Here is a 12414-nt window from a genome sequence, read left to right as displayed (position 1 = left end):
AATAATTTATTATTTGTACCCCGCCCATCTGGCTGGGTTTCCCCAGCCACTCTGGGCGGCTTCCATAGAAACCAAAAATACACTAAAATATCACAGATTAAAAACTTCCCTGAACAGGGCTGCCTTAAGATGTCTTCTGAATGTCAGGTAGTTATTTATCCCTTTGACATCTGGTGGGAGAGCATTCCACAGGGCGGGCGCCACCCCCGAGAAGGCCCTGTAGCTTTGCTTCTCGCAATGAGGGAACCGCCAGAAGGTCCTCGTCACTGGACCTCAGCGTCCGGGCAGAACGATGGGGCTGGAGACGCTCCTTCAGGTATATTGGGCCGAGGCCGTTTAGGGCTTTAAAGGTCAACACCAGCACTTTGAATTGTGCTCGGAAACGTATAGGCATCTGTATGGAGAAGAGCACAGTCTCTGGTTCAAGACAGGCTGGTTCTTCCAAGTTTATGTGGCAACAAAACAAGAGTGATACAAGGGTGTATTGAATTCTTTTACTACAAGAGTCTCATACATAAAGAATGCAAATATGTGTTGTAGGTTAAGTTTCTCTTAGCCACTTCACAAATGGGGTAGTAATAGCCAATGACTACAGTCACTGGCAAGACTGATCTCACAATGGGCTAGGAATAGAATGCCTAAGCCCTCCAGATAGTGTTGGACTACAACCCCCGTCATAATTGACCATTACCCATGCTGGTTGTGGCTGGAGAGAGCTAGAATCCAACAACTCCTAGAGACCCTGAGCTGCCTACCTTTGGGTTAAGCCTTGGATTGTAAACTAGAAGTTTTAACACTCAAGTGTTATATGAAAACCACCTTATTTCATAGTTTGCTTTGAAAGTTTCAGGTTTTCAGGATCAGAATGTGGATACTGTCATGAATCAGTCATGAGCTGCTGTGAATCTGCTAATTTACTATCTCCTCTATGAAAGTCAGGTTTTCCTTCTCTAGGAATAGCTATAATCATGGAAGACCACTGTATTTACAAAAACTGTGATCTGTATGAGAATGACAATACTTAGACTTCATGCCCTATGGCATGGTTTTCTAATGCTTACACAGATCATGAAAAAGGTTATGCAAGAAAATCATAAATAAGGATATGTCCTTGACAATGCAATTACCTAGTAGCATCATGGTGAACTTGTTTGGCTTTTGTGCTACCATTTCTTTTCAGCAATTTCATCTGATAAGAGATTAATATTTTTTAAAAAATCTGTTCTTCATTCTTTTTAAACCAAAAAAACTCATCTGGAACAAAATGTTCAGTAGAATATGAATCTTAAAGCTCACTTCTGCATAAGATCAATGTGAAGCAAGGTAGAAATGTGCATAGTAAAACTGTTCCTAAAGAATGATTATTGGTTGATAATTAAAATGGAATCACTTTAAAAGTTTTATACTTACATTAAATTAATAGTCCAATTCATTAATAATCCATATATACTTCTTGTTTCCACTTAAAATGTGTGTCAAAAACATTGTTGATATCCGCATTACTGACTTACTTGGTTTATCTTGCCTCTTAAGTGTTGTATGGAGAATTCCACCCATACACAAAGTCTCTGGAAAAGTAGTAAAAATGGGTTGACCCCATAGGACAAAACTTAGTTATAACTCATGGTTTTTCCAAGAAAGCTAAACCAGGAGTCTCAATTTGGATAATACACTGAGTCAGTGTTTCAATGTTGGCACTCCCATGTAATGCCTTTTGCAGATTCCTGGACAATAACCTGTACATGCTCAGAAGGCAGCAGAGACTGAGCTTTAAAGGAGAGATCTTCAAGTGGCTGAAAGCAGTACCCCTCCCCACAGCACTTCCATAACCATTCTATGCTACTGTCCCTCTTGCTTGAATGAGTTTTAGGAGGGAGGATGAACAGGGACTGCTGGGGTGTCATCTCCTGGTCTTGGTCTTCCTGAGCTTTCTCAAGCAAAAATAAGCAAAATCCTGAGTTTTTATGGCACAGCACACAAAGTGAAGAATTCTGATAAGCTGAACCAATTTTGAACCATGCTGGGAAGCTTGCTATTAAGTACTCAAATGCAAAAGCAGCAAAATCAGTCCAGTACAGTGGTACCTCTGGTTAAGAACCTAATTCGTTCCAGAGGTCCATTCTTAACCTGAAACTGTTCTTAACCTGAAGCACCACTTTAGCTAATGGGGCCTCCCGCTGCTGCCGCAGCGAGATTTCTATTCTCATCCTGAAGCAAAGTTCTTAACCCGAGGTACTATTTCTGGGTCAGTCTGTAACCTGAAGCGTATGTAACCCGAGGTACCACTGTAATTTGAAACTTCTTGTTGCTTTTTATGTTAAACTTGAGTAGGCCTACCTTCCATCTAAACTTTGATGCGTCTTCTGGGATGCACTTCCAGGTGAATCACATGACCCATGCCTTGCTCTTGCCCTGAAAAATGCAAGAGCACAGCACGAAACTGTAGCACCCCAAATAGCCACCAGAATCTCACACGGAAAAAAACAGGATGTCCCATTTTTTTAAGGAGCAATTGGCAGGTATGGTATAATCATTATTTGTCTTCTGTGTTCTTTCCTTAAATCTTCAAGACTCTGAATAATGAACTGTTTCAAGTGTGTGTGTGTGTGCAGTTTCAGCAGAGATTTAGGAATTGCCACAAAAAGTGACCTTCATGCACACTTATAGAGAACACAGTCTTTAGAAAAATCTTCTTTAAAGAATGATGGCACATTTTTACCCACGTTCAGAATAAAAAGGCTCTAAATCATACTGTAATAATGTTCAAAGCAAAACGGTCAACTTAGCAGTTATAGAAAAGATATTGCCCAGCATAAGTTTCATAAATGTGCACAAGCAGCAACATGGTGACATTTTTAAAACAATATATATGTAATCTTTTGGGAAACATGCCCAATACCTTTTGAAATTTTTACTTCAGAACATCAGCCTACAAATAAGATTAATTGTTCTCCTGGCTATAGACCAAGGACATCTACAAGTAGCAGAACTGGTGGCTGTGATGAATTTCCCAGTAGATCCATCCCTTTGAGTCCTTTTTTTCTTGTGAAGAGGCACTAAAATCTATGGTTCTCATTTAATGAGAGTCCTAGTTTATGTTCTCATTAACGTTATCTAAGACTTGCAAATTGGATGGTAATTTATATTAGGCCACCAAAAACCCATAGTAGTTCATATTTACAAGCTACTATTGAATTCCGTGGAACATCTCAGTAAGAGATCATTCCTTCTGTTGACCTAAACCTGTGAGACCAACATTAGGTAAAGCCAGTGCCAAGGACCAGGCAGAGCCAGCCCCTGACTGGTTGTAAGAGGCCAGGCTCACGTTGCTCTATTTGCTCTAATAAGCCAGTTTTCAATGATTCTGTGTCTCCTGACACAGCAGGGGACTTGGACAGTGCAATACACATTGAGGAAGGTGTTGATGCTCAATTCTGTGCCATATTGTGCTTTCTACTCCCATAAACTGCTTTCCAGCTTGTTTCTACAGTTATACTCTGTTCCTCTATATCAGGCATGTCCAACAGGTAGATCGTGATCTACCGGTACATCTGTGGTAGATCACTGGTAGATCATTGGCTACCCCCAAAGAAGCTGAACAACTGTGACTGTGACTCCCCTCAACATTTTACCTCATCCCTGAAAAAAACTCAACAACTTTGACCCTAACCCCAAAAAGGGAGTAGATCACTGCCACTTTTTAACTATGTGAGTAGATTGCAGTCTCTTCGGAGTTGGCCACCCCTGCTCTATATATGTTCAGCACCTACTTTGCCCCTCTGTTTTCACTCCAAAGAAAACCAGCGCGTAACCTGGTGATAACAGAGTAAACAATGAAAGGAGGGAGCTGTAACCCAAGATAGGAAAAGAAGTGGTGAGGGAACACCTAGCTACCTAGCAAAGCCTATGTCTATACTAGTCTTTGAGAATTCTTGGAGAGCAGGTGAGATCCCTGAGGACTGGAGGCATGGAAATGTTCTTCCTAACTTCAAAAAGAAAAGAGTAGACCAGGTAACTTACAACTGGTGAGATTGACATCCATACCAGGAAAGGTTCTAGAACAGATAATTAAGCAGTCAGTCTGTGAGCACTTAGAAAAGGATACTGTGATTACCAAGACCCAATATGGATTTCTCAAAAACAAGTCATGCCAGACGAATCTCATTTCTTTCTTTGATAGAGTTACATGCTTGACAGATCAGGGAAATGTTGTGAATGTAGTGTATGAATTCCAATAGGGATAAATGTAAGTTTCTACACTTAGACAGGAAGAACCAGTGGCACAAATATAATATGAGGGACACCAGGCTTGCCAGTAGCACGTGTGAAAAGGATCTTGGGGTCTTAGTAGACCACAAGCTTAACACGAGTCAACAGTGTGATGCAGCAGCAGCAGCAAAAAAAAAAAAAGGGGGGGGGGACTAAAAAATTTAAAAAGCTAATGCAACAACAGAGGTCTAGTGTCCAGATCAATGGGAGTCATAGTACTGCTCTATTCTGCCTTGGTCAGACTACATCTGGAGTACTGTGTCCAGTTCTGGGCACTACCATTTAAAAAGGATATTGACAAGCTGGAACGTGTGCAGAAGAGGGTGACCAAGATTGTCAAGGGTTTGGAAACCAAGCCTTATGAGGAAAAGTTGAGGGAGTTGGGTATGTCTAGCTTGGAAAAGAGGAGACTGAGATGAAACATAGCGATCTTCAAATATCTAAAGGGCTGTTACATGGAAAATGGAGCAAGTTTTATTCTCTCTTGCTCTGGAGGAGAAGTAGAAAAGCAAAACTTTTGTATATTATTTAAGTGGCTGTTTCAATATTTAACAGAACCACAAGATTTTTCTATATTGAGTATCACATGAAGTGATTATAAAATAAATTAGGCCATAAATTAGGTCCTTTTTCTGTAACTCTTCGTTCTTTCTGATAGCACCAAATGCAGTCTTGCTTGAAAACTGAATGGAACAATGACATTTATGGTTGAAGCAAGAAACCATCAATGATTAAAATTAATTAATTAATTAAATGTGAACACAGATCTTTCTGTTTGGTTGTTTCATGTCTCTTGAATAGAAGTCCCATATAGTTGCAGAATTGCTGATCATTTGTTGTATTAAAATGTTTTGGGACTAAGTCTGTGACTGCATTTTGAATAGCAGCTAAAATAAAGGAGGGAAAAACTAGTTAAAGCTGGACAATCTTGCTTATAAACATCTTTTGCAAAAATATGTGGGACACAAAAGAGAAGTAAACTAATAGGTAGTTCTAAATTTAATACTTCCAAAGGGGGTGCTAGTGTATTGTATCAAAAGCAGACCTTAGATCCTAACAAATTTATTATGGCATAAGCATTTGTAGAAGTAAGTTCTAGTCTAATGGCAATTAGCAGTAAATTTATTAATGGTGACAAGGATATGCACTGCATTTCACTGGAAGCCCAAATGAGCTCCAAAAAAACATAGACTGGGAATGAAAAAACTGGGGGCATTCTCTCTCCATTAAATTAGCATATTTTACTAGATGTTCCTCTAATCTTTAAGCCAGGAAATTTATAGAAAAATGAACTATCAATCTGTATTTGGAATACCAATTACCAATATAAGATTCAACCATATATTTATTTCTCATTGTTATAAAATAACTACTTAATTAATAATACAGTGCCCTCTTTTGTTGAAAGGTACTTCATTTATGTATTGTCCTTTCTGTTTTTTAATATTGAATATTAAAAAGAAGTTGGCATTGTGGTATATATAAAAAAACATTTTGTACTAAAATGTAGCAAAGATGCTGAATGCATGCAGAACAGCTGTTGGCTCACGAGTCTTTTACAATATTTTCAGTTGGTGGCTGTATGAGATCATAACACTCTTATGGGGCTATAAAGTTATCCAAACCATGATATTATATTACAAGTGTTTAGAATCATGGAGCCAGTTGTAATGTTTATGCCTACATCTTATCTGTGGTCAGTTAGATAATTTATGCTTCTGTTTGGGTCTGTTAAATAGTTGCAACAGTAAAGTCAACAATGGTAATTTAAAACACATCTGTCAAGTGAGTTGTGCTACCTTTTTATGCCTGCTAATGAAAGTAAATCAGGGTTGGCACCAAGTGATTCATTTGTAAGAGGGATGCTTGTTTATCTTTGTGTGCTTGTGACCCATTATAGGAAAGAACTAAACCATTCATCTGAACAAGCACTGACAGCTGGAGCCACTTCTAATGCTATGTACTCATAAAAGTTCTAACTAGTTTATTTTTGTCTGAGGTATTAGGATGATGTCTGTGGCAAGTGACTGACTGGGGGAGGAGAAATCTTGGGTAACTTCCATTCTTAGTCTCAAACTCTCCCTCTTGAAGCGAGCAGTGCAGAGAAATGAAAACAAGCACTTATTGTGCGAGTTTTTGGTGCCATCACCACCCAAAATGTAAAACCCATAATGAAATCAAAGGAAGCAAACTTTGGCTGGATTGTTGAAAATGGAGGTAAGGGCAAAAAAGCTAGTTTCATTAGTGGAATTTAGAAGACTTGACAAATCCAAAATTGGCACCAGCAAAACTATAGTATCCTTCTCTTACTAAGTTTGAATAAGAAATTCATTGTTTGTAGCTGGTTGGCAGACCTCTAGAAATAACTGCAATTATCACTGCCCCGACTGGGGAACTTTACCCATGGAAAGTAAGTATCTCCAGATTTGAAAGAGAGCTAATTGAAATCAGCAGGGTGGAATTCCCTACTGGGTGTTACTAAAATACTGTTCTTCTGTGTACCAATATTTAGGACAGCTGTTCCTGAACATTAAAACTGCAGGCAACCCACATCCGTTCTGAATAATGTGAAGCAGCCTGATCACACATCTCCCCTGGACCTGCTGTAACCACAGACTGTCCTTCTTACTACAGTTTGTTTCCTCTCTTCCACATCATTTTTCAAACTGATGAGTTGCATAAGTCAAATACAGCAGCCATTTATAATTAAATGGAAAAGCTGCTAAGTTGAACAGTACAAAATGTAAAGAAAACAGCATTTTAAGGGGAATTCTTAATTAAACTATTAAGTGTGTGTGTGTGTGTGTGTGTGAGTGAGAAAGAGAGAGAGAGAGGCACTAACACATTACACAAACTTCAGGATAACGTCAATTTGCATTTGAGATGCAAGTAATTGTCTTCAGATAAGCCACTGAATCTGAGTGACAGCTTTGCGTTCTGTACAATCTGTGTATCTTGTTTTCTGGCACAGTTGAATTAACTATGCACTTTCCTCGTAAGTGCAGCACAGCTCCCCCCCGCTTTCATATTTATTCTCTTAGACTAGTCTTCCCCAGACTACAAACCTCAGGATTCCTAAACATTGATATACTGGCTGATGATTATAGGAGTTGTGGTCTGAAACATACAGAAGGCATCAGATTGGATAAAGTTGCCTTAGACAAAGAGAACCCTGTGCAGGCCTTTGTTAGGAGCTCTATCAGGAAAATGTATATAACCTTGTAAATAAATCTATTGATTTACAAGCCCCAGATTGTTTAGTTTAATTTCCCCTTTTTAGCTATGCATATGCATGATGCATTAAGATGATATAGTCCATGAATTAATATAATGTTTGCACATTGACATGATTGATCTCTACTGACAATGGTCTATATAAGTAAGTGCAAGTACATTAAACCAGCTTTCTTAAGTTGTATTGCGTGCTATACTGTAGTTTACAGAGTAAATGCAAGCTACTAGCATAATGTTGTCAGTGTACTAGTGGAATAGTGTATTAATTACAACAGGCTCTTATCTGTGAAACAATATATCATTCAGAGACTAAGTGTTTGTTCTTGAGATAGTGGTATTGCTGTGGTTTGTTGTGTCTCTGAATTAATTAAATTATTTTATCTGATCTGAAATTAGAATAGTGCTTGCTGTCAGCTTGCATTTGGGAAATCCAGGAAGCTGAGGGATGAGTTTACTAATGGGGAACTGCCCTGAAAGTGGACATAGGAATTGCTGGATGTTTTCTAGGGTGCATTTACAGTACTTATGGGGTGAAGGTTTACTATGCCCACATGAATTCAACAGAATCCTTCAGATACATAGAGGCATTTTTGCTAAATTTTCTTGGCATACATGTATTCTCAAAATACTGTTTAATACCATTTAAAAACTTTTGCACTGAGGTGACCAAAGGTAAATGAGCTTAAGTCATCATACATGCATCTCTGTAAAGTAATAGAGAACCTTTTCATATCTTTTGACTTCTGCAAAGTTGTAAAAACTTTTATCTGTTTGGTTGGCCAAGATGTGGAAACTGCATTCCACGTTAGCCAAATAGAACTTTGGGCAATGAGACCAATTTAACCCTCTTTATTTTATTTTTTTCATTTTTGCCTTCCTTCCCCCCTCCTGCCCTACCATGGAACCTAGCGTGGGGTACATGCCATTCCCATGTGGTCAGTTATCTAGTCATTGAACACATCTAGACCAGTGTTGGCCTCAAATACCTTCAATCAATAATCTGGGACATATTTTTCATATTCTGTCTAACACATATTCTATCACTTTTACCTTTCCCCTTCACTCTTCCCATATTCCTCCCTGAACTGTTCAGCTCTTCCTCAGCTGGAAATTTGCCACAGGCTTCCTTCTCCACTTCCCAGACTATTAAATGATGATGGTCACCCATGCCATCTCTTTCCTCATTAGGGATTGTGTAATCAAAGCTACATCAAACTCCTGTGTCATCAATGTTATAATTTAAATCCCCCAAAATATTTTAGTGGTAGCTGCATGCGGAATATCCCTAATCTCAGGAATAGTTGATGCAGTTGTATTTTGGGAGAGAAAGATGTGGGAATTGCAATCTAGAAAGAGAAAAGAAAAATCAGGGAAGGGACTTCAGAGGAATCAGCAGGATGGACTGTGAAAAGCAGTACACTAGGTAACAAGTGGTATGACCTGGTGGGTGGTGTCCCATACCACAGGGATAAGGCATTAAACTGAGGGTATGGAAAATTAGGTTTGGCTCACATGACCACACTGCTAGTAGTGGCAATGAGCGCTGTACTCATGCCATCTGCTTTTTTCTTGCTTGCTGCACAGTGAGCACTCATGACAACTCAACCCACATCAGCTGTGTAGCTGCGTAGCTGTTTTGCAGAGGCCTAGAGATGTAGTTTCAAGTTGTGGTCATAGTGAAGCAAGCACATGAGAACTTATGCTACATCTTCTGAAATCCATATTTTCCACCATCAGTCTGCATCCCAGTGGGGGGAAACCATAGAAACTGAGAGAGCTCAGGTAAAAGAGCTTATGGGGCTTGGCACTGTCAATGAAAAACAAGGAGGTGCATTTTTAACTACTGGGAGTGAGAGCCTTTGAAACTTTACCAGCCTTTTCCTATCAAGAAATTCCCATGTAGAAGCCGTCCAAGGCCTCGACTTGAACAAAGTTCTTCCTATGTCTTGCAACTACAAGTGCATTGTTGGATCTTATTTAATTTTTGACTTTCCACTGAGATTGCCAATAAGGTGTCAGTTATCTGCTGTCTGTTGCGAAATGTGGACATTTGTCCAGGCTCCTGGAGGGAGAAGATTATCTCATTTCAGCAAGGTAATTGAAAAGTGATCAGATAGTAGAGAATCTTCAGATTGCCACAACTAATGTAAAAATTGATTTCAACAGAGCACTGGGAGCTGAAAACTCACTGTATTTTCAGTCTACTACCCACTCCCACAAAACAAAACCCAGCATCTACTTCTTGAAATAGGTCGTTATTAAAACCTATTTGCTGACATACCCTGTGATATATTCATGTGAGTATTTGTCTTTCCTATTACACCAGTTGGTATTTGAGTTAACCCCTCTAGCTATTGCTGAACCACAACTCCCATAATCTCTGATTATTGGCTATGATAGTTGGGGCTGATGGAAACAACACCTGCAAGTTAGCTACTCGGATGTTTGGCATGGAAATTAGTGTGATATCTGATTAAGCTGTAAGCTGACTTAAACATAACATAAGAACATAAAAGTGTCCTGGATCAGGGCAGTGGCAAATCTAGTCCAGCATCCTGTTGTCTGTGCTCAACCAGATGCCCGTGGGAAGTCCTGCAAGCAGGACCAGGGCACAACAGCACCCCCCCTGTGGTTTTTAGAAACTGGCAGTCAGTAGCATTGCTGCCTCTGACAAATGGGGGTTGAACATCACCATTAGGGATAAAGGTAAAGGTAAAGGGACCCCTGACCATTAGGTCCAGTCGTGGCCGACTCTGGGGTTGCGGCGCTCATCTTGTTTTATTGGCCAAGGGAGCCGGCGTACAGCTTCTGGGTCATGTGGCCAGCATGACTAAGCCGCTTCTGGCGAACCAGAGCAGCGCACAGAAATGCCGTTTACCTTTCCACCGGAGCGGTACCTATTTATCTACTTGCACTTTGACGTGCTTTTGAACTGCTAGGTTGGCAGGAGCAGGGACTGAGCAACGGGAGCTCACCCCGTTGCGGGGATTCAAACCACCAACCTTCCGATCGGCAAGTCCTAGGCTCTGTGGTTTAACCCACAGCGCCACATGTGTCCCGACTATCCCATTAGGGATAGTAGCCATGGAAAGCATTATTCTCCAAGAATTTGACTAATCCTCTTTTAAAACCATACAAGTTTGTGGTCATCACTGCTGCTTTGGGGAGCAAATTATATAGTTTATGCACTGTATGAAGAAGTATTTGTTTTTGTCCTGTATCTTCCAACATTCAGCTTCACTTGTTGAATACAGTAGGAGTTACTTTGAAACAGGCCTGTTTAGGATTGTGCTGTAAGTCATACTGGACCTGCTCTGATACCACCCATAATAACACTGTTCTTGCAAGAGCACTCATGGATTCATTGAACATGTGACTGTGATAGGGATGTGCTAGTTAGCCATTCCCCTGACATTTGTGGAACCTTTTAAGTGGCTTAGTCATGCTGTCCACATGACCCGGAAGCTGTACGTCGGCTCCCTTGGCCAATAAAGCGAGATGAGTGCCGCAACCCCAAAGTCGGTCACGACTGGACCTAATGGTCAGGGGTCCCTTTACCTTTACCTTTAATGCAGGGATCCTGATCACATGTGAGTGTTCTTCCCAGGAGTTCACTTGAACAAGCAGATCTCATGGCCAAAATGTGCACAAGTTTCAGGGCTGTATCTGTGGGTAGTGCATTTCCTTCTTCTTGCTCTGGCCTTCAGTGGAGCTATGAGTGGCTCTGTCTGAATAGGGATCTAGACAAAAGCACATCTGCATTTCCCCCTGCTGCAGCCACATGTATGCGATCAGATTTAGATTTAGCATTCAGCACACCTTGTGGAATAAAGGAGTTGCTTGCATGTTTAAAAATTCACAAACTGAAGAATTGGCTCTTATTTCCTTCAGTAAGGTGCCCTGCATATTTCTAATACTGTTCTAAATGGGATAACATTTCAAGATGCCCATGTGAACGGGAAAGAGATGTGCTTATGCTTCTGGTGTGATTAATTTAACTAATGTTCTTCGGCTCTGCCTGCTGTGTAAGTTTGTTTCCCTGGTGTATCAATTAGTGCCATTTCTCTGCAGATCTCGTTCAGATGTGTACAGCTCTTCCTGAAAATTGTTATTTGTAAAATATGTAGAAATGTGGATGTACATTTAGGTTGTTTTTCTTCAAAAACACATATTCTGTACTGTATAGAAGGAGCTGTTCATCTATTATGAGGAAAAAAATATTAAAGAATATCACTTTGGATGTAAGCTGTATAGGCATCTGAAGCAGCTCTGGGTAGAGTTTTCCCATAATGACATCAAAACCATCTATCAAAGCCTCTGGAGACAATGCTACCTTTTCACTTCAGAACATTTTTTTTTTCCTGTGGCACATCAAGGCAGATGAACAGGAATAAGGAAAGAATTCTGACATTTCAGTTCTCTTTGGCCATATTTAATGCCCTTGCTAGCTTCCCCTTATTTCTGTTGGAGAGAGGATATTTGTATTGCAAGAAGAGAACCTGAGGTTGCCCAAAAGCTAAGGTGATATTAATCATAAACTAACTGGCCAGTGCAAAATGTCTTGGGAAGAGTTTTAGGATTGCTTGGTGGAAAGATGTGCTTTCTGAATCAATATGTCTTTTTTATACTTTTGGATTTGTGGTTTGCTCCTTCCAGAAGCCTGGGGTGGGAAACAAGTATAAACACATATTTTTAAAGAACCGAGCAGATAAACTAAAACCTAAGCATTTTCCCAGTAGAAGCTTAAATCTGACTTCCAAATGCCGGTGCAGATAAGGTCATATAATAGAGGTGTGCAAAAGCTTTGTATGAATCCCAAATAATGAGCTGAAGTGGAGGGAGGCTGCCCCAGAGGGATTTTGGTCTTCTAGACAGCAGGGCAAGATCTTACCAAGGCAGGCATGAATGGAA

General features: G+C 40.1%; 1 protein-coding gene across 7 annotated transcripts in view; it reads left to right on the top strand.

The window, feature by feature from the left end:
* Window positions 1–12414, top strand: part of INPP4B (inositol polyphosphate-4-phosphatase type II B) — a gene marked incomplete at its 5' end in the record, with an annotated part of 264537 nt that overhangs the window by 103488 nt on the left and 148635 nt on the right. The window contains 2 exons of one of the 7 annotated variants that reach the window (XM_083457112.1): window positions 6382–6486; window positions 6782–7012. The exons of the other annotated variants lie outside the window; for them this stretch is intronic. Of the gene's footprint in view, window positions 1–6381; window positions 6487–6781; window positions 7013–12414 lie in introns of those variants that run through there. 7 annotated transcript variants of the gene reach the window in all.

Source organism: Podarcis tiliguerta (assembly GCF_965153285.1).
Source record: "Podarcis tiliguerta genome assembly, chromosome: 9".
Taxonomy (NCBI): Eukaryota; Metazoa; Chordata; class Lepidosauria; order Squamata; family Lacertidae; genus Podarcis; species Podarcis tiliguerta.
Note: the sequence above shows the minus strand (reverse complement) of the source record. Positions and strands in the feature narration are given on the sequence as shown.